We start from the raw sequence: 27,150 nt of genomic DNA, 5'->3' as shown, positions 1-27,150 counted from the left end.
TAAGCAGGATGGGAAGAGTCTCTCAGGATGCTGTGTGACTTCCTCAGACAGCGGGATGTGAAGATGTCATCCCGGGTTGGTAGCTGGAGCCCGATGATATTCTGGGCAATTTTAATGGTTCTCTGTAGAGCTTTTTTGTCTATTTTTGTTCATGATGTGCTATCAAGTTGATTCCAACCTAAGGCAACTCCTTCCGGAGTTTTCTAGATATAAAATAGTCAGATATGGTTTACAATTATATAAAATTACCAGATATGGTAATTCCTTCTTCTGGGGGGCATCCTGGGACTGTGCCGCTCGCCCAAGGCCACACAGGGTGGCTCTTCTCTTGGGAGGCACAGTGGGGGACTGAACCCCTGACCTCTGGCTCTGCAACCATGTACCAAGCTCAACAAGTGAACTCCAGAAGTTCTTGTTATTAACACCCCAGCTCAGGTCTTACAGATCTAAGACCTTGGATTCCTTTATTGACTCCCCTAAACCCAACATCAAAACCAGAAGTGGATGTTGAAGCATTTCCAGGTTTTATTTTTTTGATATTTGAAAACCATGTTAATATTTAGGGGCCTGATGTAATCCCCCTCAAGGATGAAGAGGCCCAGGTTAGGCTCTCAGTTCCATCAAAGTTGCCAATTTCTGGCTTTATTGAAGAGAAAAGCCTTTGCCTGTAGGCAGAAGGACACCAGAATTGGAACTAGCTCTGCGTTTCTTGGGAGTTCCAGAGCATGGGAGCAGCACTGAAAAGTCCCTCTCCCATATCTCCACAAAATATGTTTCTGGGGACTGTAGTGCCTCCCCCCCATAATATTAAAAACTAGGGAGACTCAGCATTTAGCCTGCTTTAGATGTGGATCAGATGATGTCTCTCTTACTCGGTTTTTTTGGAGTGAATCAGACCGCCTCTAGAGCAGTCTTTTCTGTAACTTTCTGAGCTCCTGTCGGGGGCGTCTACATTTTTGGTGCACGTAGGACTGCTTGGGTTTGGATTGGTTACAGCTCATGTGATTGCTGGAAACAATCCAAAGCAAGCCTTCCTGAGTCAATTTGCCGTTACTGAGAAGTCACTTAATAAGTGAGCCACTTCAGAATACAGTATTGGCAAATTAATCAGTTATTCTGCTTATCAGAAGCAGATATATGGTTCTGCTTATCAGAACCATATACATTTTTTTTAAAAAAACTGTATATGGACTGATGCACTGCATCTTTCTTTTAAAAGAATTAAAATATTTTCTTTGCTTTGTTTTAAAAGACAGGTCAAGAAATTGCCCACAATCAAATCCATGCTGGTGGCTTCAGTTTCTTCACTGGTCCTTTAAGTGAAGACAAAGAAAATATGTTTTTTTACAAATGATACAGCAAATCAGCAACAGTCCATATGAACAGTTTAAAAAATTCACTTCTCTTGCCCCTCCGCTGAGGAGAAGAGGAAGTGATTAATTCGCCAATATTCTAAAGTGGCTCACTTATTAAACCACTTCACTATATTGTCTGGAGCAATTTCCATACAAACAGGAAGGCTTGATTAGATCGCTCTAATCCAACTCGAGCAATCCAAAACAGCTCACATTAACTCGCTCCCTGTCACTAATGTAGCCATACCCTCAAATAGTGAGATGCAGTCCTTTACCTTGTTGGATCTCAAGTCACTTATAGGTCAAAACTAACATTTGGAACTGTGTCTAGAAATGAATTGGTAGCCTGTGACGCTGTTGTAACAATCAATTTCTGTACTGCATGTAACTGGCATAGGTCAACAACCTGTCTGTACCTCTTTAGACCTGTTGAAAATTCCCACACTTTCTAAAGGCAGTTCCCACATGGAGTGTTCCCATAACCCAAGCAAGCAGTAACATTTATCCATGTATTCATATTAGACATCTCCAGGAATCGGCAGAGCTGGTACACTAACCATACTTGTTGATACACAATCCCAGACACCACCAAAACATGGATGCCTGAGATCCATGGGTTTAATCCCATACAGCACATGTTAATTCATATCCCTTAACAGTCCTTTTGACTAACCTGGAGCACATCTGTCTTCTCTGGATTAAGTATCAATTTGTTCATCTAGCTAATTGCAGACATCCAGCACTGCTTTGGAAACAAACAGCTTCCTCAGATTCAGATAAAAAGCACATCTAAGAGTTGGGCACCATCTGTAATACTGGTGCCCCAAATCTGCAAACTCCAGACAACCTTTGCTAAGGGTTTCATGGTAGATGTTTAATAGCCTGAGGGATAGGATGAGACCTTGAGGGGCACCATAAGCAGAGGGCCAGCACCACTTTCTAAGGTCTTCCTCTAGGAAGTCCTGAAGCCATCTTAAAATAGTGCCCAAAGAAGTGATCCAGAAGGACACTGTGGTCAGTAATGTTCAGTCTTTCTGAGAGTTCCAGCAGTTACCAATGAAAGACCTACGCTCCTTTATTCTGTTCCCAGTACAGATTATCTACCAAGCTGAACCAGGTTGTCTCCTCTCCATAACCAGGACTGAAATAACACTGAAATGGATCCAGAAAGTTTGTTTTATCCAGAAACTCCTGGAGCTGAGAAGCCACTAAATGCTCTAGTGTCTCACCCAAAAACAAAATACTGGAGACTAGTCAGTACTTATCCAGTAGGGTGGCATTCAGGGAGATATTGCAAGCAAAGATCTTACCACTGCCTCTTTGAATAACACTGTTATTCGGAATACTAGTATTCCCCCACACACACACACAAATCATGGGGCCCATAAAAATTAGCTGGAGCCACCAAGACCCCCATAAAGCTGGTTGCTCATTTCAATAGCAAAGAAACCAAAACGGAAAAAGAAGGGAATTGCTAAATGGAAGAATCTATAACTGAGTTGAAAATCCATGTTTGGTTCGTTAAGAGATTCCTGATTTCAACAGCTCGTTTAGCTGAATGAAATCACATACGGCAAAAGACGCAACATTCAGAAGAGGTAACAGAAGCAAAGGCAAACTCCTGCTCCAAACCGGCTTTGACTTGTATACATCTTGGACCGAGTCCAGATATAGCCATGTTTCAAAATATGCACACAGCCCAAAACAAGTGGTTGTAGACATGCATGGCCATCTGTAGTGGATCACATAGCAAATAGGGTGGGCAAAGAACACCCATGGCTGATCTGCGTGCAGATGTTAACGAACTGGAAGCACTCAGTAACAGTTAGTGTGGTGCCAACTGTGGAGATCTGTGTGCACTCATAAATCTTCCTGGGTGATCTTGAGCCTCTTAGCCTAACTCATCTCACAGGGTTTTTGCAAGGATGTGGGATAGCAGAAACACCCTGTAAGCTACTTTGAACTCCTTGGTGAAAAGACAGAATGAAAAGATGTCTCGTATGTTGTTGAAGCTAAGCAGAGGGGGCCAGCTTAGAACCAAGTTAAGAGTTCATCAGGCATTCCATGGGAACTACACTGAGATACCACTTGCCACAGAAAATAAAATTGGTGTGTGCATGTCGTCTGCAGAAGTATCTGGGTGCTGAAGTTGTTTCCACCTTCTAATGTTCTCAGTACCTATTGTTGCTATTTATGCACCTAAACAAAAAACTGGGTGCTGTACAACACAAGGGCAGAGCTCCCTTGGTTGCTAGGGGCAGACAACATCAGGCAGGCTGCCACATCATAACAACAGCAGCCCCACATTCCTATCGAGCGCCCAGAGGCAAAGACCCACTCCTGTGGGGAGGTTGCCACGTCATGGCTCACCAGGTCAAAGCAAAAGAACTCTTTCATTAGCAGGGTTATCTTCCTTCCCTGTCCCTTCCTCTGACTTCAGCTGCACACCCTACAGTAAATGGAAGGAAAATTGATTTTTATTGCACTGATAATATTTGTTGTGAGGTATCGTGCCTATGTTTAGTCTTTGAAGGTAGCTGGCTTTGTGTGGACAAGTTTAGCATCTGGAGATGGGTTGGCCTTGTGCAGGCAATTAAGACCAAGTAGTAGTTTTAAACAAAAACCAAAGAACTATTGCTGGTGGACTTGAAAACTCTTGACTAGTTTGTTGGTGTGGATCAACCCAGATGCCTGCATTTTTTTAGAGTCTCCTTTGAGGGAATGGCCACGAGTACTGGCATGATTTGTGCCAATATTTCAACAGTTATCACTAACCACTGCATCTTCAGCTCTTCAGGTGTGAGTTTGTACTGCACATGACAGCAGAACAGGGATAGTCCACATACTCCATAACATTTACAAGAAGCCCATGTTCCACTTGCTAGGGACGTGGTGGCGCTGCAGGCTAAACCACAGAAGCCTGTGCTGCTGGGTCAGAAGACCAGCAATCGTAAGGTCGAATCCACACGACAGAGTGAGCTCCCGTCGCTTTGTCCCAGCTCCCGCCAACCTAGCAGTTTGAAAGCATGCAAATGCGAGTAGATAAATAGGTACCACCTCGGTGGGAAGGTAAAACGGCATTCCCTAATCAGGCTGGCCACATGACAACGGAAACTGTCTTTGGATAAGCGCTGGCTCTACGGCTTGAAAAACGGGGATGAGCACTGCCCCCTAGAGTCGAACACGACTGGACTAAAAATGTCAAGGAGAACCTTTACCTTTACATGTTCCACTTAGAAAGCCACCCTCCTCTCTCTCTGATTCTGCAGACAGTTTTGCTCATTTTCCATGGACAGCAGGATGGCTTTATATTCATAGTTTCCATTTCTAAGCAACAGACATTAAGGCTGCTTCTAGTCTGTTACTGTAACAGAGAATGAAAACAAAAAAGGATAAGAGGTTTTCGCTCTTTTATTTACTGAAGTGTCAGTCACTTAACTAGCTGCTAGTTGACAACGGGTTACAGGACAGATAATTTGTTAATCGATACCTTTTAATTGATACTTGTGTTCAAAACTGATGTTGGACTCTTTCCTATCTTATGCTGCCATGTTTTCTGGAAATCAGAATCTCTCCCACTAAATCCTCCCCCCAAGAAATTATTTTGGTCATAAGTTTGGATATGTCAGTTGTGCCTTCTTAAATTTCTGACAAAATAAGAGTAGCATTTGGAAGTGAGCAAGAGTGTGAAACATTATTCCCCTCCCTTCTTCAGGGAAAAAGAACAGTATCTATGAAGGGATGTAATATGCCAAGAGAGACACTGATGAATTACAGTTCAATGTAGGATAATTTTAGGTGTACACATGTCATTCCCTCTCTTTTAAATAAAAATTAGATGGGGGAGGAGTCTTTGCACATAAAAGATTTTCTAGAAATAACTGTTATTAAGGCACAAGAGAACACCGCTCATGTGACAGGGAGAAACTTGCCTGAGAGAAAAACAGATTACTCTCCATTTACCTGGAACTGGCGGCTGGCTGTCCTTCCCAGCAGGCAGCAGGCTTTTGAAAGGAGAGCAATTCAGCACTGACCTTCAAGGAAGTGTTAAATGTGCACTGTGTTGAAAGAGGGGAAAAGAAAGCAGAATTAAGAGAACAGGGTCTTCAAACTAGGACACTTTTATATGCTTAAGTTCTTCCAAAAAAAAAAGAACCAACAAAGACTCCATTGCTCTGTTTACTCTGGAACCTATGAAGTCATCTTCTCAAAGCCATTCATGGTCTTGAGGAATTTGTTGTTATGCTCTGAACCCAGAGGGAGAGACCACCAAATGAATGGAAGGCTAAATAAATGTCCATAGGTTATGTGGCGCAGAGGGGAAGGCTATCACCTCAGGCCCGCAGAGGTGGGAGAGACATTGGAGACATCTCATCCCCACCCCCAGGCTGTTTCTGCTGACCAGTCGGCTGTCTGCCAGTCTCAGACAATCCACCTGTATCTGCCGCACAAGCCATCCTGGGGCCTAGTAAAGCTGTACAAAACCCAAGTGCCATAAGCTTCTTCTCGTCAGCATGACAGACCAGTGGGCAACATGTGGCCTGCCAGCTCTTTTTTGGATTGCAGCCCCACCCCATTAGCCAGCACAGCCAGTGTTGAGTCACAATCCAATAACATATGGAGGGCTGCCCTTCACCTGCTTCTGATATAGAGGGGAATCCTGCAAAGCCCCACCCTTTTTCTTCTTGCATGGCTCTTGGTTGCTTACTAAAGAGCTGAACTAGGATCTCAAGAAGTTCTGGAACAGAAATGCCCTTTGATCAAATGTTTACATAGCAAATCGTTTTGCTTTCTAGTGAATCATCTGAGGACATGGAAAGTGAAATGTTTTATGCTTGAGTAATAGCAATCTCAGCCCATGAGGGCTGTCTTATCAGCAGAGTCAGCTGCTGGACTGGAGCAGATAGGCCTTCCTACACTATTGTACTGACCTTGCAACTAGTCACTTACAGGTTACCCTATCAGGGCCCTTTGATCCTTGAACCACCTCCAGGCTATACATGTTTATGCCTGGTGGTGGTTCCTGAGAAAGAGAAAGGCAAGGAACACAAGCATCTGCAATGCAAATGAACATTCGGGCTAGAATAATTCTTAACCTTTTGCTTTAACAGCCCACCTGAAGCACAGAACTTTTGGCCTAGGATGCAGGGAAATGGGGTGCGGGTTTCTGGGGATGCCCTGAAGTTTCATCTATTACCTGCTCCTGTAAACACAGCACTGCCCTTTATAATTTAAATGCACTCCTTTTGGATCAGTTTCCCAAGGGATGACCACCTTTGTTTAATACAGCAAAAAGAACAAAGAGACCCGCTGCACAATTAACACATATATTGTAGCAAAGAATGTTACAAGTTACTAGTACGTTTTAAGCCTAGGCCATAGGTTTGAAGCCAAGCAATGTATTCTTAGCATGTTAGAGATAGTAACTGGCTTTACCAAGTGCCAGGATAGTAGCTGTTTAGTGAACATCACATACTAATAAGGCAACTGCCACGTCCACTCGTTCTGCATTTAATTTCCCTCCTCAGCCACACATGACCCAACCTGCCCATCACCTGACATTCTGGACAACTCTTCATGTGTCTGATGAAGGATGCTGTAGGGCACGAAAGTTTATGCTACAATAAATGTGTTGGTTAATCTTGAAAGTGCTTGTAGGAAAACGTGTTTTGCTGAAAAAGAGCATGGAGCACAGAGGAACTGTAATGGAGGAACTGGATCTCCTGTGTTCATCAAATCTTCTCTATACGGCATTTTTCAGATGTAGTTTCAGGATAAAGTTCCACTGAAGGCAAAGGGGATCTAGAATTGTATGTATAAATATCTGGACATGGCTTCTCTTTGTCGCTGTGGACTTGCATGTACAATCTGGGTTATGCGGGTCAGTCTGTACTGGGAGGAGGTACAGAGAATTTGCCATGGTCTAGGAAAGAGAACATGGTGACCTTTTAAATTTATTACATCCCAGCAGTCCTGACATAAGAAGACAAGGGCTCATTTCTCATATGCAGCAGAATGAAAATGAAAACATTTCTAACTAAAAGCTTGGATATTGCTGTTTTTAATGTTCCCAGAATCAATATATTTTAGGGACAACACACATTTCCTTTTGTCAACCCCTCTCTAAAGCAGAGGCAGCTGCAACCCAACTGACCTTGTTTCTGTAAGCTATCACTTCCCTTCGTCTTTCCAATACCACGCATGCAAAAAACAGTAAGCTATAATGAAGGGCCTTAGACAGGCCACCAAGAATGTAATCCTTTTGCTCATGCTGGAAGCACGTGGCATCTCCTCCAACCTTGCCTAAATTCTACAGCCACAAAAATGTGAATTGAGCTAATACCATGCTTACAGCAAGACACAGGTTTGATGTCAAGGACCAGGTACACGATAAGATAAAACAGGATGAAACAACAACGAAAACGAGGGAGGCTGTTAACAAGCTAGCATATTGTTCCCCTAGTAAACCACCTCCCCACAATGTGCCCATGGCATAATCAAAGCGGTCAGCCCATCCAGAGCAACAGATGTAGAGATTTCATGGCACACATGTGTTAACTCAGTCATCTTCAGCTTAAGTATGGCTATGCTCTCCCAAGAGCAGATGGGAGACATACAGCATTTCAACCTGCCTAGAAGGCACTGGTCATCTGAATTGAATTCACCCATTCCTGTCCATTTTAGTTCACTGATGCCTATGATGTCAATGTTTATTCTTGCCATCTCCTGTTTGACCACATCCAGCTTACCAAGGTTCATAGATCTTACATTCAAGGTTCCTATGCAGTATTTTTCTTTGCAGCTTCAGACTTTCCTTTCACTTCCAGGCACGTCCACAGCTGAGCGTCCTTTCGAATTTGGCCCAACCACTTCATTATCTCTGGAGCTACTTGTACTTGTCATCCACTCTTCCTCAGTAGCATGTTGGACGCCTTCAGACCTGAGGGATCCATCTTCTAGCATCATATCTTTTAGCCTTTTGTTTCTGTTCATGGGGTTTTCTTGGCAAAGATACTGGAGTGGCTTGCCAATTCCTACTCCAGGTGGATTGCATTTAGTCTGAACTCTCCACTATGACCTATCAGTCTTGGGTGCCCCTGCATGGCATAGCCCATAGCTTCTCTGAATTACTCAAGCCCCTTCGCCACGACAAGGCAAATATTGACATCTTGGGCATCAGTGAACTAAAATGGACAGGAATGGACGAATTCAATTTTTCTTTCTCCATGAGTCCAACTCAAATTGCAACTTAAAACCTGGCTATTTAGACAGGCCTTCACTTGATCTTTTTCCCCCCTCCCATCGTGAATGATTGTTTATTGTTGTAAATTGTTGTTGTATTTTTATTGTTTGTATTCCATTTGTTGTGAGCTGCCCAGAGTAGTCAAAAACTAGATGGGCGGGATATAAATATAATAAATAAAATAAAAAATAAATAAAAATATCTACTATTGTGGGCAAGAAGCCCGTAGAAGGAATGTAGTAGCCATCATAGTCAACAAAAGATTGGGAAAAGCTGTAATGGGATATAATTTCAAAATGATAGAATGATTTCAATAGGAATCCAAGGCAGACCTTTCAGTATCACAATAATCCAAGTTTATGCACCAACCACCAATGCTGAAGAGGCTGAAATTGACCAATTCTATGAAGACTTACAACACTTTCTAGAACTGACACCAAAGAAAGTGGCTGTCCAATGGGGCCTTACAAATAGCAGAGAAGAGAAACAAAATGCAAGGGAGATAGGGAAAGTTACAGAAAATGGAATGCAGACTTCCAAAGAATAGCAAGGAGAGACTAGAGGGCCTTCTTAAACGAACAATGCAAAGAAATAGATGAAAATAATAGAAAAGGAAAAACCAGAGATCTGTTCAGGAAAACAGGAATTATTAAAGGAACATTTTATGCAAAGATGAACATGATAAAGGACAAAAATGGGAAGGACCTAACAGAAGCAGAAGACATCAAGAAGAGGTGGCCAGAATACACACAGGAATTATACCAGAAAGATCTGGATGTCCCTGAAAACTCAGATAGTGTGGTTGCTGACCTTGAGCTAGACATCCTGGAGAGCAAAGTGAAGTGGGCCTTAGAAAGCTTGTCTAACAAAAAGGCCAGTGGAGGTGATGGCATTCCAGTGGAATTATTTAAAATCTTAAAAGATGATGCTGTTAAGGTGCTACATTCAATATGCCAGCAAGTTTGGAAATCCCAGCAGTGGCCAGAGGACTGGAAAAGATTAGTCCCAATCCCAAAGAAGGGCCGTGCCAAAGAATGCTCTAACTACCATACAATTGCACTCATTTCACATGCTAGCAAGGTTATGCTCAAAATCCTGCAAGGTAGGCTTCAGCAGTATGTGGACGAGAACTCCCAGAAGTACAAGCTGGATTTCAAAGGGGCAGAGGAACTACAGACCAAATTGCTAACATGTGCTGGGTTATGGAGAAAGCCAGAGAGTTCCAGAAAAACATCTACTTCTGCTTCAGTGACTACACAAAAGCCTTTGACTGTGTGGACCACAGCAAACGATGGCAAGTCCTTAAAGAAATGGGCGTGCCTGACCACCTTATCTGTCTCCTAAGAAACCTATACGTGTGACAGAAAGCAACAGTTAGAGCTGGATATGGAACAACTGTTTGGTTCAAAATTGAGAAAGGAGTACGACAAGACTGTATATTGTCCCCTGGCTTATTTTACTTATATGCTGAATCACATCATGCGAAAGGCTGGACTGGATGAATCTGAAGCTGGAATTAAGATTGCCAGAGGAAATATCAACAACCTCCGATATGCAGATGATACCACTCTGATGGCAGAAAATGAGGAGGAATTAAGGAACCTTGTAATGAGGGTGAAAGAGGAAAGTGCAAAAAACAGTCTGAAGCTCAACATCAAAAAAACTAAGGTCATGGCCACGGGTCCCATCACCTCCTGGCAAATAGAAGGGGAAGATATGGAGCCAGTGACAGATTTTACTTTCTTTGGCTCCATGATCACTGCAGATAGTGACAGCAGCCATGAAATTAAAAAATGCCTGCTTCTTGGGAGGAAAGCGATAAAAAGCAGAGACATCACCTTGCCAACAAAGGTCTGCATAGTGAAAGCTATGGTTTTTCCAGTAGCGATGTATGGAAGTGAGAGCTGGACCATAAAGAAGGCTGACTACAGAAGAATTGATGCTTTGAAATGTGGTGCTGGAGGAGGCTCTTGAGAATCCCCTGGACTGCAAGGAGAACAAACCTATCAATTCTGAAGGAAATCAACCCTGAGTGCTCACTGGAAGGACAGATCCTGAAGCTGAGGCTCCAATACTTTGGCCATCTCATGAGAAGAGAAGACTCCCTGGAAAAGACCCTGATGTTGGGAAAGTGTGACGGGAAGAGGAGAAGGGGATGACAGAGGACGAGATGGTTGGACAGTGTCATCGAAGCTACCAAATGAATTTGACCCAACTCCGGGAGGCAGTGGAAGACAGGAGGGCCTGGCATGCTCTGATCCATGGGGTCACGAAGAGTCGGACACGACTTAACGACTAAACAACAGAAGGCACTGGTAAGTGCCCCAGCAAGAGGCAACAATCTTTGTGAAGTGGCAACCCATGGTCTTGGGGGTGGGATCCTGGCCCCCAAATTTTGTTCCACCTACTCACCTACATAATATGTCCTCTTTGCCGAAGGAGAAAAATAATAAAGAGAGCCAAACTAAAAGTTACAAGTCATCAACTCCAAACCAAATGGACGCAGCAGCTCTCTTCATTACTGCCACATCGGTAGGGAGAGCTGCACTGGGGCATAACTTTAAGCCTGCTTCCCCCTTCCCCTTTCCTGGCAGGGGCAGCTTCTGCTAAGTGTTGTTCTTCATTAAATCTGTGTGTGGCTTCTGACCACCATGGGCCTGAGAGATACTGATCAGGAAAAGCTTTTGTGGAAATGGATAGGTGCTCAGCATTTGTGCTTTTTAATTCCTACCCCACCCCCAGGAATTCCGGATGACACTCAGGATCCCACCTTGCTCTTAACATCAGGCCCCCTAGGTGAGGCAAGTGAGGCTGGAAACCACTGACTGGCCAAAGATTGATTGATTGATCGATTGATTGATTGATTCATTCTTTCATTCATTCATTCCATTTATACCCCGCCTATCTGGTCATTTTGACCACTCTAGGCGGCTTACAACACAAAAAACAAAATACAAGGACAATATATAAATAATAAAGAATTTGTACACAATTAAAAAAAATCTATAAGATGGAAAAAGAAAAATATAATAAAGAAGGCAAGGGGAAAAGTCAGGGATTAACTGGGGGGGAAGGCCTGCCTAAACATCCACGTTTTCAGTTGTTTCTTTAAAATACCCAGCAAGGGAGCCGCGTGAATCTCCGGAGGCAAGTTGTTCCAGAGGCGAGGAGCCACTGCCGAGAAGGCCCGGTTTCTTGTTTTTTCCTTCCGGGCCTCCCTCGGCATCAGGCTCCTCAGCCTCACCTCCTGACTCGCATGGGTGACACTGGTAGAACTGGGTGGGAGTAAGCGTTCCGCCAAGTATCGAGGCCCTAAACCGTTTAGCAAGGCTGTGTGCTGTGGCTGAGCAAGGAATTGAACAGAGCCTTCCCGGACTGTCTCAAAGAGGTGCAACATGCATTCTTAGAAGAAACTCCATTTGAATGCCCCTCTTAAGAGCTTGGTTTAGCAAGGAAACTCACTGTATGGGCTGTTTGGAGGTGGTGGGGAATCCTATCTCAAGACCAGATAGTTCAGAAAGTCCCTTCTAAATGTGTGCATGAGTGTGTGCTCAGAAACTCTTTACGGAGCTTAGAACATATGCAGGAATGTATGACAATGCCTATCATCCCTTCCTATTGCCATATCTAGCTGAGGCTGATGGGAGTTGTTGGACAGCATTCTTTGTCTTCCTCATTCTGAAGTTTCTGAATTAAAAGTCATATCTTCCCTATTCTGCTGCAGTCACCACAAAAATCTCTATGAAGGAGTAGAATTCTTACCCCTTCAGATAGATACAAATATGTGTGTGTAGATGTACCTGTATAGACAGATACAGGATTTATCATATTTTAACCCTCTCTTCCAAGTTGCCCAAGGCCAGGTACACAGAGTTCTTCCTCCACTTCAAGTTATCCTCTCTGAAGTGTATTGCAGGGCTGGCCTGAGGCATTTTGCTGCCTGAGGCAAAGGACAAGATGCTGCCTCTGCAACCCAGTTTCACCTGCAGACGCCAGGAAGGCTGATATGTAGCTCTGACGTAACACTGGCGGTGGGACAGCAGAGTCCCTCCGTGGAATGGTGCAGGTGGGAGGAAAACTACCAAAAGCAGAAGGTCACCCAGGAAACTTACAGTGGAGCAAAGATTTGTTCTGGACCTCCCACGTTGCTAATCTGGGAAGGCTAAACCTCTGCCAAACTCCTTTAGACAACCATTGCCATCATTCTCAGCTAAAATGGTCAGGTGAAAATAGCAGAGGCTGCAACCCACCATAGCCGGAGGATGCAGAATGGTAAAGACTTTGCTAACCACTACACTGCACTCTCTGTGTCTTGGGGAGCGAAGGTAGTTTTTTCAAAGACAGATTGGTCAGCTCACAGTACCAGGACTGTCTACATAGTCTGTGTTTTGAACCCTTCCCTTTGGGTACATAAATTGCTACTTGCCAGAAAAAGTGGAGGATCTGGGGTGTATTGATGGATCAGGCCCCTTTGGCTCCAGGAGAGTGGAGAATCCTTCTCCCTTTCTCCTCTTTAACTGCGTTATGGACCATGTCAGACATCAAAGCCCTGATTAAGCCAATACTTTAATTGTATCTTTGTGCTTCATTACTTTTTCCTGTGCCTTTGATGATGGACTCACTCCTTTGCTGTTCCTCCCTCAAATTATCACCCCTCGGCTTTAGTATTTAGTGCTGATTTGGAAATTGCTGAGTGCCTTCCTCCCTCCCTGTCCCCTTTTAAAGAGATCATATCTCTGAGAACAATATACCCCCTTTTCTCTTCTTTCCTACCTCCCCCAACTCCAAAGAAAGTCAGCCAGCAGTTAAAGGGACATTCACACCTATTTTCTGCTGCCTTGGCTCTCCTATTCTTATGAAGCTCACATTGATTATTGCCCTTAAATTCCTCAGTCCGGTCATAGATAAAAGGATAACCACTTCAAAGGGAAGTGTTAAGAGTTTAACCCCCAAGCGAAAAAGAGTGGACAACAAGGTAATTGAAGGTAATAACTGATCACAGAACAGCTTTCAAAGGCACATGTGAAGCCTACTTTCAGATGGCTTTAATTTTATTAAAATTTGTAGCAGCTTCCCGGTGCTTTTGGATCATTACAGATTTCAAAGCTAAAGAAGGTAAGGCTCTAAATGGAGAATGCAATACCATACATACACATATTTGTTAGTTGCTGAAGCCTACAGGATATATCCCAAAATAATTCCAAAGTAGAATTCTTGTCTTCTGAGTTTATTAGGGTATATGCTTGCCATTTCCCCTTTGAATTACTGTGTAAGGTTTTTCCTGGCTGAATTTCTCCCTGTAAACCCACAGAAGCTCGCCAGAAAAGAAAAGGCACATTGAGTGGGGTGGGGAAGTGGCAGGTTATCATTAAGGGGAATCCCTAATGATAAGCTATGTGTCCTCAGAATAAAGTCAGTCAGGGCATGGTCTTAAAGACCACGAGAAAGTGTTTACCACCAACATCCCACCTTACTGGCCTCACTTCTCCCTCAGCTGACAATAGACAGCTCCCATTTCAGTGGCTGCTCCTCCTTTGCTGGTTGCTCTAAGGACAGAAAAGACAAGGGTGGTGATGGAGGTGCTTCTCAGGACTTGTCAGCAGCAGACTGGAGAGGGGGCTTCCAGTCCACTGGATCCCAAGCCCCTCCCTCTCATTCCACATGGACACCTCAGGCATGGGGAGGAATGCTGTTAGCCCTGAGGGTGGCCCAGTTATTTCCCCTTCCATGGGAACAAATGAAGGAGAGACAAAATGGGTTGCCAACCAGAGAGGGGTAGAAGAAATCCCCCCCTCCCTTTCTGCGCTGTTAGACCTTGAAAGGCTTTAGGAAGCAGGGAGTTCCTTCTCTGCCACAGTCAGTCTTCTATGCCCTTAAGATTGATCTGTGCCTTCATTACATAAAAAAAACCCCAACCTTCCTTCCTTCCGTTTTTATTATGAGATAGGTAGTCTGTGCATCCATTTAATACGTTTCTATTATATTAATTATATAATCCACATTTCTAGAGTGGTTTGTGGTAACTAATATAAAAAGGAAACAAAAAGGGAAATACATTAGAGGTCAAAACTGCAGGAAAGTCCCATCCCCAAAAGATCTAGAATCTAGAAGACACAAAAAGGTATCAGGGGACAGGCACCAGGCAGGCCTTCCGAGGGGAAAGAGTTCCATTACCACAGCCCTCAGGATGTCCCCTTCTCCCTCACAGCTATCCATTCCACTTTCAGACGAAGGACAGATTTTAACTGGGATGTAAACTTCTTTTAAATGTTAAGTTGGTGCATCAGAATCTCTAGCCATCTTCAGACCCCACCCTCCCACCCTGAGGGGGCAGCTGATGGACATGTTGAGAGGAACCAACATCATGGCAGTACAGTATTTGTGCCTGGTCACCATTTCCCCAAGCAGGCTTGTGTTTGGCAACAGTGTGAAGTAGTGTAGATGCCTGTGAATGGGTGGAAGTCTTCCATATGAACAGGAAACCTGACTGTTAAAAGCTCCTGCTTTTGCAATGGAACTACATATGTGCAGCCATAAGTGTTTAGGCCCTCTATCACACTCTACTGCCGAGTGCACAGCTGCTGGCTGAATGGGAGCAGCAGGCATGTCCGTGTTGAGTGGTGTGACTACCAGGTAAGATCCTGTTCCCCCAAGAAAATGCTGCTTTAATGCCCGGGGTGCCTTAAAGAACAGTCACCAGGGACTGCCAAACAAGGGTTAAGCCAAACCACAGCTAAAAGTGGGTGTACAATCCAGTGTGTGTGGCCTTTTACCATCATATCTGAATGCACATGATACTGATGAACTACAGATAATGTGGCCACTATTCTATCCCAGTAGTTATTACACTGGGGCGATGAGATACAAATCTTTGTAGCTACTCACTAAACAGATGGCAAACATGAGCAAACAAGTAGCTAGCCTTACATCATAGTTTACCTATTGTACATTTAGGCAGTCAATGCATGGTATGGCATGATTGAGTCACTGTTCTTCATGGTTGCTTGGCCACAAATCCTGCATTCTTGGCCAAAGCCCTCAAAGCAGAGGTGTCCAAAGCAAAACAACAGACCATCATAAAATGAATTCCAATCTTAAAGTTCTTATCTGATCGGCTGATCATCAAGAGAACAAAAGCAGAGAATTTTGTAACTTTTATCAGAGATACTCATGTCCTTAAACATAAACTTATTGAGATAAACAGTTACTACCTCCAGCTTCACAGTTACTAGTCTGAATGGCAATGTAGTGGCAACAGGATAATGGAGAACTACTATAACAGGATGGAGTGGGGTGGCTCAATTCTGGCCCTCCAGATATTGTGGGGCTGCAACTCACTTCAGCCCTATCAGCACAGCCAATGGCAAGACATCCAAGAAGCTGCAAGCCAACAACATCTGGAGGGCTTCACCTTTCCATCCCAGAACTTAATTGTTAAGCACTGGCCAAAATCCTGTTGTAAAACACCCTGGGTGTAACAGAGATTACACAAGTGGTTTTCACAATTTTGGGGTCATCTGTCACATGCCTATGCACGTGAGTGAGTGAGCACACAGTTGGGATGTGTTGGGGCATATGACAGACAACTGATATGATTGTGCAGATCGGTTACACAGTTTCTGGTTTGTGTTCTGAAGTTTAGTTGGTTTCTAGCCACTGAGTTGTTACAGATAAACACATTTGAGAATATTTATTTAGCCATTAACAAACAAACAAACAAATAGGCAGGCAGGCAGGAAGGAGGTTTTCTGAACCTACAAGTTGTCAAAACCGTGGTTATGTGATGTAAATAAATTCCATCTGGAGGGGGTGACATCATACTGGATGCGACATCACATAAAAAGCTCTGCAAAGTAAAGGAGATATACTACCAGATGTGTGTGGTACATTAGTGGAAATCCCCCAACCCAGAACTGGAAACAGGGGCCCTTATGTCCCAGACTGGAAGCCATATGGCCTGTACTCCCTGAAATGATGCAGTGTGCCCTGGAATGAAAACCCATATACTGTAACACAGTGGTCCCCAACCTTGGGCCTCCAGATGTTCTTGGACTACAGCTCCCAGAAGACTTCACCATCACCTCTGCTGGCCAGGATTTCTGGGAGTTGAAGTCCAAGAACATCTGGAGGTCCAAGGTTGGGGACCACTGCTGTAACACTCCCTTGGGATTGGCTAAAGAGAAGCCTGTAAGCCCTCTGCAAACAGTTATGGGCCAATAGGAGGAGATTTTAGAAGAGCTTCCACCAGGACCACCCCATTTCCCACAGGCCAAGGGCAATCACGTGTGGGTTCAACGCTAACTCAGATTGGTGCTGTGAGGACACAGGAGGCCTCTGTATAGACTATCTGAACCAATCGGCAGCAGGGGGCTGGAGCAGATTTCACATACCTTGTCCTTTTGCTTGTCCAGACAACCTCTGAGCAGAGAACATGGAGGCCTTTAGTACACCGGAGAAGCCTGTAGTAGTAACTGAGCTGCCACCACTCATAAAGCCCAAACTACAAAAGCATTATATCAGCACTGGTTCTGAGAATGCAGTTTTCCCCCACAAAAACGACATCTGAAGACGATGAAGAGGTGAACCAAATATGGTGCAACTTGTTGGAAGCAATTTCTGCTGAACATATTGAAGTACAGGTAAGCTATCCACATTCTGATATAAAGATATTGGGTTTCAGACATCCAAGTTAAATGTCCATAAAATGTGTCACCCAGGAAAATGCTCTTTAGCAGTTGGCTTGGGGAAACCTAACCTTCACCAAACTTGGAGGGATTGCAGAGGAGGGTCATGGGAAGCTTCCTTGTGATTTTGGTGTCTCTAGGTGCCAGGGGAGAACTTTCCTGGGGGAACCTCTTTGTGGGTACATACATAGGATATCAGAATCCAATCTTCACCAAACCTGGTAGGATTGTAGAGGAAAGTCAGAAGATGCTTCTCTGCAGTTTTGGTGTATCTAGGTGTCTTGGGGGCTGTTTTATAGCCAAACAAATAAACATTCATTGGTTCATGATTTGTTGGGGGCATTGATTTGTACAAATACAAATCAACGAATTAAGTGATTTTTGAACAAACGTGGTGATTCATTTTTAAATTTGTGCCCATCACTATTGCACATCCTCAGAACCAGTGCTGATATAATACTTTTGTGGTTTGGGCCTCATATGTGGTGGCAGCTCAGTTACTAAAATAGGCTTCTCCAGTGTGTTAAAGGTCTCCATGTTTCCTCCTCAGAACTTGTCTCGGCAAGCAAAAGGACAGCCTGTGTCAAATCTGCTCCAACACACTGCTGCCAGTTGGTTCATATAGTTTATACAGAGGGCTCATGTGTCCCTGCAGCACCCATCTGGGTTAGCGTTGAACCCACACATGATTCCCCTTGGCCTGTAGGAAGAGTGGAAAGTGGTGATGGTGGAAACTATTCTAAAATCTCTAAAGTCCACAACTGTTTGCAGAGGGGCTACACACTACTCTTTAGCCAATCCCAAGGCTTGTATGTGTGTTTCAGTGTAAGAGTTTTGTTTCTGGAGCGCACCACATCATTTTCGGGAATACAGGCTACATGGCTTCCAGTCTGGGGCATAAGGGTTGGGGGATTTCTGCTAATATGACATACACATTCGGTATTACATCACATCCACCTTGTGGAGTTTGTTATATCACATCACAACCAGTGCGATGTCAGTTCCACTATGTGGAGCTTGTTTCGTGATGTCACAGTTAGTGTGATATCAGCTCCTCCATGTGGAGTTTGTTTATACTATGTGACCACATTTTTGACAACTTATAGGTCTAGAAAACTATTGAAAGAGAGAGAGAGAGAGAGAACTGAAGGTATTTACAGTGGACCCTCGACTTACAGACTTGTCTGGCTGCAAAATTTAGGTTCGACTTGCAGCCGGAGAATCGACCTACAGACCAGAAAAAACCCAAAATGGAACAAAAACGGAACAAAAACGGCCGGTTACGGGATTAATCAGTTTTCAATGCATTGTAGGTCAATGGAGACTCAACCTACAGACTTTTCGACCTGCAGCCACCTTTCCAATACGGATTAATTCCGGAAGTAGAGTATCCACTGTATTCCATGGGATGTAGACTGATATTTTCCAATCCTCTGGCCACTGCTGAGTTTTCCAAACTCGCTAGTATATTGAGTGTAGCACCTTGGCAGCATCATCTTTTAAGATTTTAAATAGTTCGGCTGGAATGCCATCACCTCCACTGGCCTTGTTGTTAGCCATGCTTTCTAAGGCCCACTTGACTTCACTCTCCAGGATGTCTGGATCAAGATCAGCAACCACACTATCTGGGTTGTCCGGGACATCCAGATCTTTCTGGTATAATTCCTCTGTGTATTCTTGCAACCTCTTCTTGATGTCGTCTGCTTCTGTGAGGTCCCGCCCATTTTTGTCCTTTATCATGTTCATCTTTGCACAAAATATTCCTTTAATATCTCCAATTTTCTTGAACAGATCTCTGGTTTTCACCTTTCTATTATTTTCCTCTATATCTTTGCACTGTTCATTTAAGAAGGCCCTCTAGTCTCTCCTTGCTATTCTTTGGAAGTCTGCATTCCATTTTCTGTAACTTTCCCTATCTCCCTTGCATTTTGTTTCTCTTCTCTGCTATTTGTAAGGCCCCATTGGACAGCCACTTTGCTTTCTTGCATTTCCTTTTCTTTGGAATGGTTTTTGTTGATGCCTCCTGTACAATGTTATGAGCCTCCATCCATAGTTCTTCAGGCACTCTGTCCACCAAATCTAGTTCCTTAAATCTGTTCTTCACTTCCACTGTGTATTCATTGGGGATTTGGTTTAGTTTAAACCTGACTAGCCCAGTGGTTTTTTCCTACTTTCTTCAGTTTAAGCTTGAGTTTTGCTATAAGAAGCTGATGATCAGAGCAACGATCAGCTCCAGGTCTTATTTTTGCTGACTGTATAGAGCTTCTCCATCTTTGGCTGTAGAGAATATAATCAATCTGATTTCTGGTGATGTCCATGTGTAGAGTTGCCTCTTGTGTTGTTGGGAAAGAGTCTTTATGATGACCAGCTTGTTCTCTTGACAAAACTCTATTAGCCTTTGCCCTGTTTCATTTGAACTCCAAGGCCAAACTTACTTGTTGTTACTTTTATCTCTTAAGTCACTACTTTAGCATTCTAGTCCCCTATAATGACAAGAACATCATCATTATTATTATTATTATTATTATTATTATTATTATTATTATTATTATTATTATTATTATTATTATTATTATTATTATTATTATTATTATTATTATTATTATTATTATTATTATTATTATTATATTCACAAAGGCTTTCACGGACGGGATCTAATGGTTGTTGTGGGTTTTTCGGGCTCTTTGGCCGTGTTCTGAAGGTTGTTCTTCCTGACGTTTCGCCAGTCTCTGTGGCCGGCATCTTCAGAGGACAGCAACCTGTACTCTCAGGTTCATGTTGTAAGGCGGCTTACAACACAAATATAAAAGAGATATACAGTATATAAAAAAATAGTTTAACACAACTGGAAAAATTTCTACAAGATGGAAAGAACAGAATAAATCAAAATAGAAAAAGAGGGGGAAGAGAATTAGGAATTAACTGGGGGGAAGGCCTGCCTAAACATCCATGTTTTCAGTTGATTTTTAAAAATACCCAGCGAGGGAGCCACACGAATCTCCAGAGGCAAGTTGTTCCAGAGGCGAGCAGCCACTGCCGAGAAGGCCCGATTGCTTGTTTTTTCCTTCTGGGCCTCCCTTAGCATCAGGCTCCTCAGCCTCACCTCCTGACTCGCACGAGCGACACGGGTAGATCTTGGTGGGAGAAGGCGTTCCGCCAAGTATCGAGGCCCTAAACCGTGTAGGGCTTTAAACGTAAGCATCAAAACTTTGAAGTCAACGCAGAACCAACTGGGCAGCCAATGCAACGTGACCAGAATGGGAGAAATGTGATGGTATTTTCTCGCTCCGCTAAGGAGTCTGGCCGCCGCATTCTGCAGCACTTGAAGTTTCCGTATCAGCTTCAAAGGTAGCCCCACACAGAGCGCATTACAGTGGTCTAATCTCGAGATTACGAGCACATCAACCAAGGTAGTGAGTGCCCCCACCTCGAGATAGGGCCGCAGCCGGGCTATCTGCCAGAGGTGGAAAAAGGCGGTGTGGACCACCGACGCCACCTGAGTCTCCATGGCGAGCGCCGGGTCCAGATGGATCCCCAGACTGCGAACCCTACTCTTTGTGGCAAGGGTCACCCCCCCGAAGGAGAAGGGGTCACCCAAGCCGACATCCTTCTTTGGTGTCAGTTCTAGAAGGTGTTGTAAGTCTTCATAGAACTGGTCAATTTCCGTCTCCTCAGCATTGGTGGTTGGTGCATAAACTTGGATTACTGTGTTGTTGAAAGGTCTGCTTTGGATTCATATTGAAATCATTCTATAATTTTTGAGACTGTATCCCAGTATAAATTTTCCCACTCTTTTGTTGACTATGAGGGCTATTCTATTTCTTCTTTGGGATTCCTGCCCACAATAGTAGATAGGATAATCATTTTAATTAATTCGCCCATTCCCATCCATTTTAGTTCACTGAAGCCCAGGATGTCAATGTTTATTCTTGCCATCTCCTGTTTGACCACCTTCAGCTTCCCAAGGTTCATAGATCTTACATTCCAGGTTCCTATGCAGTATTTTTCTTTGCAGCATCAGACTTTCCTTTCACTTCCAGGCACGTACACAGTTGAGCGTCTGTTTGGCTTTGGCCCAACCACTTCATGAGCTCTGGAGATACTTGTCCTTGTCCTCCGCTCTTCCTCAGTAGCATGTTGGACGTCTTCCGACCTGAGGGGCTCATCTTCTGGCGTCATATCTTTTAGCCTTTTGTTTCTGTTCATGGAGTTTTCTTGGCAAAGAAACTGGAGTGGCTTGCCATTTCCTACTCCAGGTGAATCACGGTTAGTCAGAACTCTCCACTATGACCTGTCCATCCTGGGTGTCCCTGCACGGCATATCCCATGGCTTCTCTGAATTACTCAAGCCCCTTTGCCATGACAAGGCAGCAATCTGCGAAGGGGAATCTGCTATGTACAAACTTTCAAAATCTCAACAATTTTCACCATTCATATCCCTACTCTTGAGCCAGTATCCTACTGCTCATTCCATCTAAGAGGAGACCCATTAAATCAATTGCTGAATGGTGAGTAAACGCTTATACAAAGGCCGTTGAGTCAGTGGGTCTAGTCTAAAAGGGAGCAGTAATAGTACTGACCTTGGTTTTGTTACTGATTAAATCATTATTTTTTTGGGAGGGCAAAGTCATCCACTGTTCTTCACATACTTCTCACAGATCTCCTCTGGAACTAACAGTCCCATTTACATAGGGCTGCAATTCCTTGTCAGAAAAGTCTCAGTTCCACCTGAAACATTGGCTGAAATCCTGTTGGTTATCATAGTAAGTCATATAAGAGTAGGCCCACGAAGTCAGTAGAGATTTGGTGAATCAACTCTTTTGTAAGTTCCATTGCTTCTAATGGGCCTACTCTAACTGCAACTTTCTTTAGCACAGTAAGATGCAGTATGAGTAGGCCTATTTGAATAAATGAAACATATGGATTAATTTACTTAGTAAATCCCCATCGATGGGCCTTTGTTGTTTAGTCATGTCTGACTCTTCGTGACCCCATGGAACAAAGCACGCCAGGCCCTTCTGTCTTCCACTGCCTCCCTGAGTTGGGTCAAATTCATGTTGGTAGCTTTGATGATACTGTCCAACCATCTCGTCCTCTGTCATTCCCTTCTCCTCTTGCCTTCACACTTTCCCAACATCAGGGTCTTTTCCAGGGAGTCTTCTCGATGGGCCTACTCTAATTCAATTTACTAAGCTAAGCAACATGATTTTGGCCTGTTGGCCAAAGTTGGCCTATTTAGATGCGCCCAGACCATTGAGACTTCTGGATTTTCAAATACTCAGTCATTCCAACATCTACACAGCCTGCTTTTTAATTATTTCCAAAGTACAGAAGCATCATGTAACACAATGTTACCTGGGAAGATATCCAGGAAGACAGAAAAAAAGTTGCACAGGCTTGTATAAGAATTTTTTTTCTTTTCTTTTTCTTTTTGTATTTGCAAATATCTGTTCTTTGAACAAAACAGTTTTCTGTCTATAATAAGACTGTCACTAATAGCCTGGAATGCACCCATGGTCTGCTGGACTCCCATGTCATCTGCATGCATGGGTAATGAAAAGACAATGGGACCTTATAAATCTGTGGAATTTGTGCTAATGTCTTAAGCCACGTCTGGAGTAATAAGCAATTACATGCACATTTTGGGTGTGCTTTTAATGAGCCCATTGTCAGTTGTACAAAAAAGAGCTGGTTGGTTGTGCGATGACCTCAACTCCCATACTGGAATCTGCACCCAATGTAATTTTTTTCCCTCTAGGTTTTTGCAGCCTTCAGTACCTTTGACCAGAGTTCTGGAGTGGGGTGGGGGTTTCCGTGTGCTGAGGTGCTATCCGAACTTTATACATCTAGAATTCCTATATACAGATGGTGCAGTTGTAGCTACTTACTATGCTACCCTTTCCTCCCTTACTGTCCCCAAATCGTTACCATACAGAAGTATTGGAAGAAGAGGGCCAGATTCCAGCAGTTAGCTCATCTAATTTGTTACAAGGACTGTGGTATGTGTGGTGGAGACATAGGAATGGGACCTTTGGTCCCTGCCATTGTGGGAGATCAACACTTCTCCCATACCATACGCAAGAGGCTGCTTTCATGCAGAATTAAGACAATACACTATTATCTCTTTCTGCTATTCAAGGGAACACCACTCCTCGCCTTCTTTAACATTATCATGACTTGCATGGTGATGCCAGAAGCTGGATGGATGGACACACACAACCATTCAAAGACACACACACACATCCATAACCAATTTGCTCATACACACTTTTGAAGCTAGTTTTCCTCCAGCCTTGTATAGCCTCAAACATCAAAATACTTTCCTCTTTCCATCCATCACACACTATTGTTGCTGTGGATTCTGATTGGTTCCTTGCCAGTCTGCAATTATGTTTGAATTTTCATTTTGGTTGTTCGTATGTTTTCCTTTACAGAACTCTTGTGTGGGCTGGGACTCATTGCCACTGCATTGTTTCGAATGCAGAAGGCTCAACTTTCACAAGTGTAAAACACACGGGATGGGAGAAACCTCTGTATTTGCATAAAATGCCTTTCTCCAAACTAAGTGTCACTTATATATCCTGAACTGGCATTTCTAGGTGGGAAAATCATGGTTTACAGAAATCTTTCATAGTGAACTCTGGACTGACTCATATATGCGAGTGGGGCTGTTATTGATAATTTCCAGAGTCAGCAAGGGAGAGTGGCCCTGATCCAAGCAGGGGTGGCTGTTTGATTCATTGTACATGACACATGAATCAATCAGGGAAATCAATTTCTTTGCAGAGGTGTGCAATACAAATGTAATGAATCTAGGGGGAGCTCCCCCCCTCGTATCCTAAGGCTCCCAAAGATTCATCCAGGGCGAAAGAGACCCCCTAGGAAGCCTTGGAACCTGAAAGAGGAGGGATGGGATCCTTTCCATTGGTTTAAATGAAATATTTATGGTGTTCAGTTCAGGCCATCCCAGTGTAAATTTATGCATCAGGATTGTGCCCAGTGAGTAAACTACTTAACTAATTTCTACTCCTAATACTAATAACAAAATAGTTTGCAAACATGTTGTGATTTTTCAAATACAATATCTCTGTCAGGTTTCCAGGCCAGCAGCCTCTTATTCCCTGAGATGTCAGGACCCAAACATGAGTCCAGAAGGCGGGTCTTTGTGATGTCCCACATGAATGAGTCAGGGAAGGGGCTGGGAAGAGGGCAGGACCTGCTTCTGGACTAGCTGGTTTGGAAAGGGGCAGGATTCAGGTCCAGATACATGGGCCTTGGATGTAGGCACAACTCAACTAACCAGCTAAAAAGGCAACCAAAAGTGGCACCCCTTGACAACACACATTTTTCAGCAGCTGGACAGGCAGAAATATGTAGCCAGTTGTTGTCACTTTTTGTAACAATCTGCGTTCTGAACACCTTACCTTCATCACTCAAGGGTTTTCTCCCCCAGACTCTATGCTGCTGCTGGGGCTTATGGGAAACCCACAGAGAATCCTCCCCCCCTCCCCACATCCAGGTCCTCTGCCATTGCTGCCACAACTCATGGGGTGAGAAAACAACCCTGGTGTGCCACTCCCTGTAGGCTGTACCCACTGACTTCCCAATTCCTCCTTTTGATCCTGACTTTTTGATGCACAAACATTCCACAAGCACAATACTCACACAAATATCTTTGTGCTGAGCCACAAGAATGACAAGAACAATTTTCATTATGCACCCAAAAGCCAACAATTAAAATAAAGTACTGGGTCAATGAAAAATGGAACATAATCACAACAGAAAAACTGGACAAGGGAAATTCTTTGGCTGGCAACCATAATTTTCACTTACAGGGAGGACCAATACCAACTAGGGACGGGACTTTTTAATTTCTTGGACTACACATCCATAATTCTCCATTCTAGGAGTTCTACCTGACAGACAGGCACCTAGATGTGGCTCATCTGAGAGGAAAGGTCTTCACCGAAAGACTCTGAGGCTTAGTTAGCCCTAGGCCTACCTAGCTTCTTGTTCAGACAGAAAGCTCCCAGCTAACACTGGGGTAGGAAGCCTTCTAGCTGACCCCTTTCTCCCAGGTGAGCCACAGTTAGGTGTCTGAAAGCTGTCTGTCTGTTGGGTAGAATTTGAAGTGTGAAGAATTGTGGGATTTGTAGTCCAAGAAATTAGAAACTCCTAGCCCACTAGCCATTACTTACGACTTTTCAGCTGCGTGACACCCTCTCCCACACATACACACCTTGTTCTGCAATCACACCTAGGATGGAAAGGCCTACCTTTTTTTTTTTTCTTTCAGTGGTGGTGGTTAACCTTTGAGGGGGTTCCCTATGTGATGGCCAAATAAATCCAAAGCTGCAAACCCAAGCTGTAACTAAGTTAATACAGTATTTTGAAACAAACCTGTGCAAGTGGTGACTCACCAAGCCCCAAGTGTTCCAACAGCTATGTATGGTGGCAAGCCAGTGGTGGCTTGATAAGGGGAATTCTTCTAAATTAGCACCTGGGATGATATAGAACATGTCAGGCAAGATGGATTCAGGATGGTAGGACACTTGGGTGTACAGGCTTTGTCATATAAATCCTCCTCTTAGTTATCACCGATTGACTAAAAAAATCATTGGACCCCTTCCCATATGTCTAACCCAGCTGATCTACAAATGCTAATGCCTGCTGCCATGCTAGGGATAACACACAGTTCCAGCAAGCTGGAGCTCACCATCCAATACCCAGATTCCTGTCCCCTGCTCCAGTTACAGGCTTACCTACAGTGCTACAAAATGCAACAAAACATTTTCACCTCCTAAAACCTACAAATCAAGCTACTGATAACAGAGAAGCAGCATGTCAGCAAAGAACACATAAAAAATACGAGACTCATGCATGCACTTCGAAGGGTCTTCTTATTCCCAACAAGGTGTGTCCAGAACTATAGACTTAATAACAGCCACAGTACTTATACCAACTGCTTTTTTTAAATAATCTAATCTGTTATATCATTATAACAAATCCCAGGAGTGAACATGTGGGGTGGTGGTGGTGATGATTGTCCATTACCTGTTTTCAGAAGCCTAAGCACTAGGTTATCTGTCCAGTCACAAAAAGCAAAATTTCTGCCATCCAACCTGAGAACCATATTTCCCAAAGAAAGAGAGAGAAAGAGAGAAGCTTGTCCTGATCTTGTGCCTTTTACTATCAGGTTGATATGAAAAATCAGCACAGGAGGCTTTTCACCACATGGAGAGGAGTACAGTATTCGCTCATGAACAGCAGCTGCACTTTAAGTAGCTGTTAAAGGCATATTTCCAGGGGCCAGTTCAGAAGCTGGCATTCCTTCTCCAGGCACGGAGCCTCTTTGACATTCACAGAACCAGCTCTTGGCACCTCAGTGTTCCTGCTGCATAAAATAACTCTGCCTCTGTTTTGATTAATATTGCTATTGAGGCCTGTAACCATGCTAGGCCGTCCCTTACAGTGGAACTGGTGGTCTGGTGACAGATGGAAATGCAGAGCGGGGTAGGACTGTCTATAAAACACAGTGGCGGTGCAATGAAAAACAGGATCAAATTTTCTTCCGTTCACCCAGACAACCATGTTCACTCAGACTAGAAGTCTTGGCCTAAATACTGCACTCCATCTCTCGGAGGAAGTTGACTATAATCCACAAAAGCTCACGCAAACAAATCTCCTGGCCTTAAAGGAACCATAACCCCTCCCCCCCCCATTTTGTTTTTGTTATACAAGTTGAAACAGACTAATTTAGCCATCCCTTTGAAAACGATGCCATCAAAGTCACCTCTTTTCTTTCTTTTCTAATGGCATGGAATGTATATTCCAGACCACAAACAGTTAAGCTACCCAAAGCTCAATT

General features: G+C 43.7%; 1 long non-coding RNA gene across 2 annotated transcripts in view; it reads right to left on the bottom strand.

Moving 5' to 3' along the window:
* Positions 1 to 27,150, bottom strand: part of LOC110085881 (uncharacterized) — an 82,203-nt gene that overhangs the window by 29,526 nt on the left and 25,527 nt on the right. For both annotated transcript variants that reach the window (XR_013541092.1, XR_013541091.1), the window contains exon 4: positions 5,319 to 5,413. This is a non-coding gene — a long non-coding RNA (uncharacterized LOC110085881). The remainder of the gene's footprint in view (positions 1 to 5,318; positions 5,414 to 27,150) is intronic.

This window comes from Pogona vitticeps, chromosome 2, assembly GCF_051106095.1.
Source record: "Pogona vitticeps strain Pit_001003342236 chromosome 2, PviZW2.1, whole genome shotgun sequence".
NCBI classification, from domain to species: Eukaryota; Metazoa; Chordata; class Lepidosauria; order Squamata; family Agamidae; genus Pogona; species Pogona vitticeps.
Note: the sequence above shows the minus strand (reverse complement) of the source record. Positions and strands in the feature narration are given on the sequence as shown.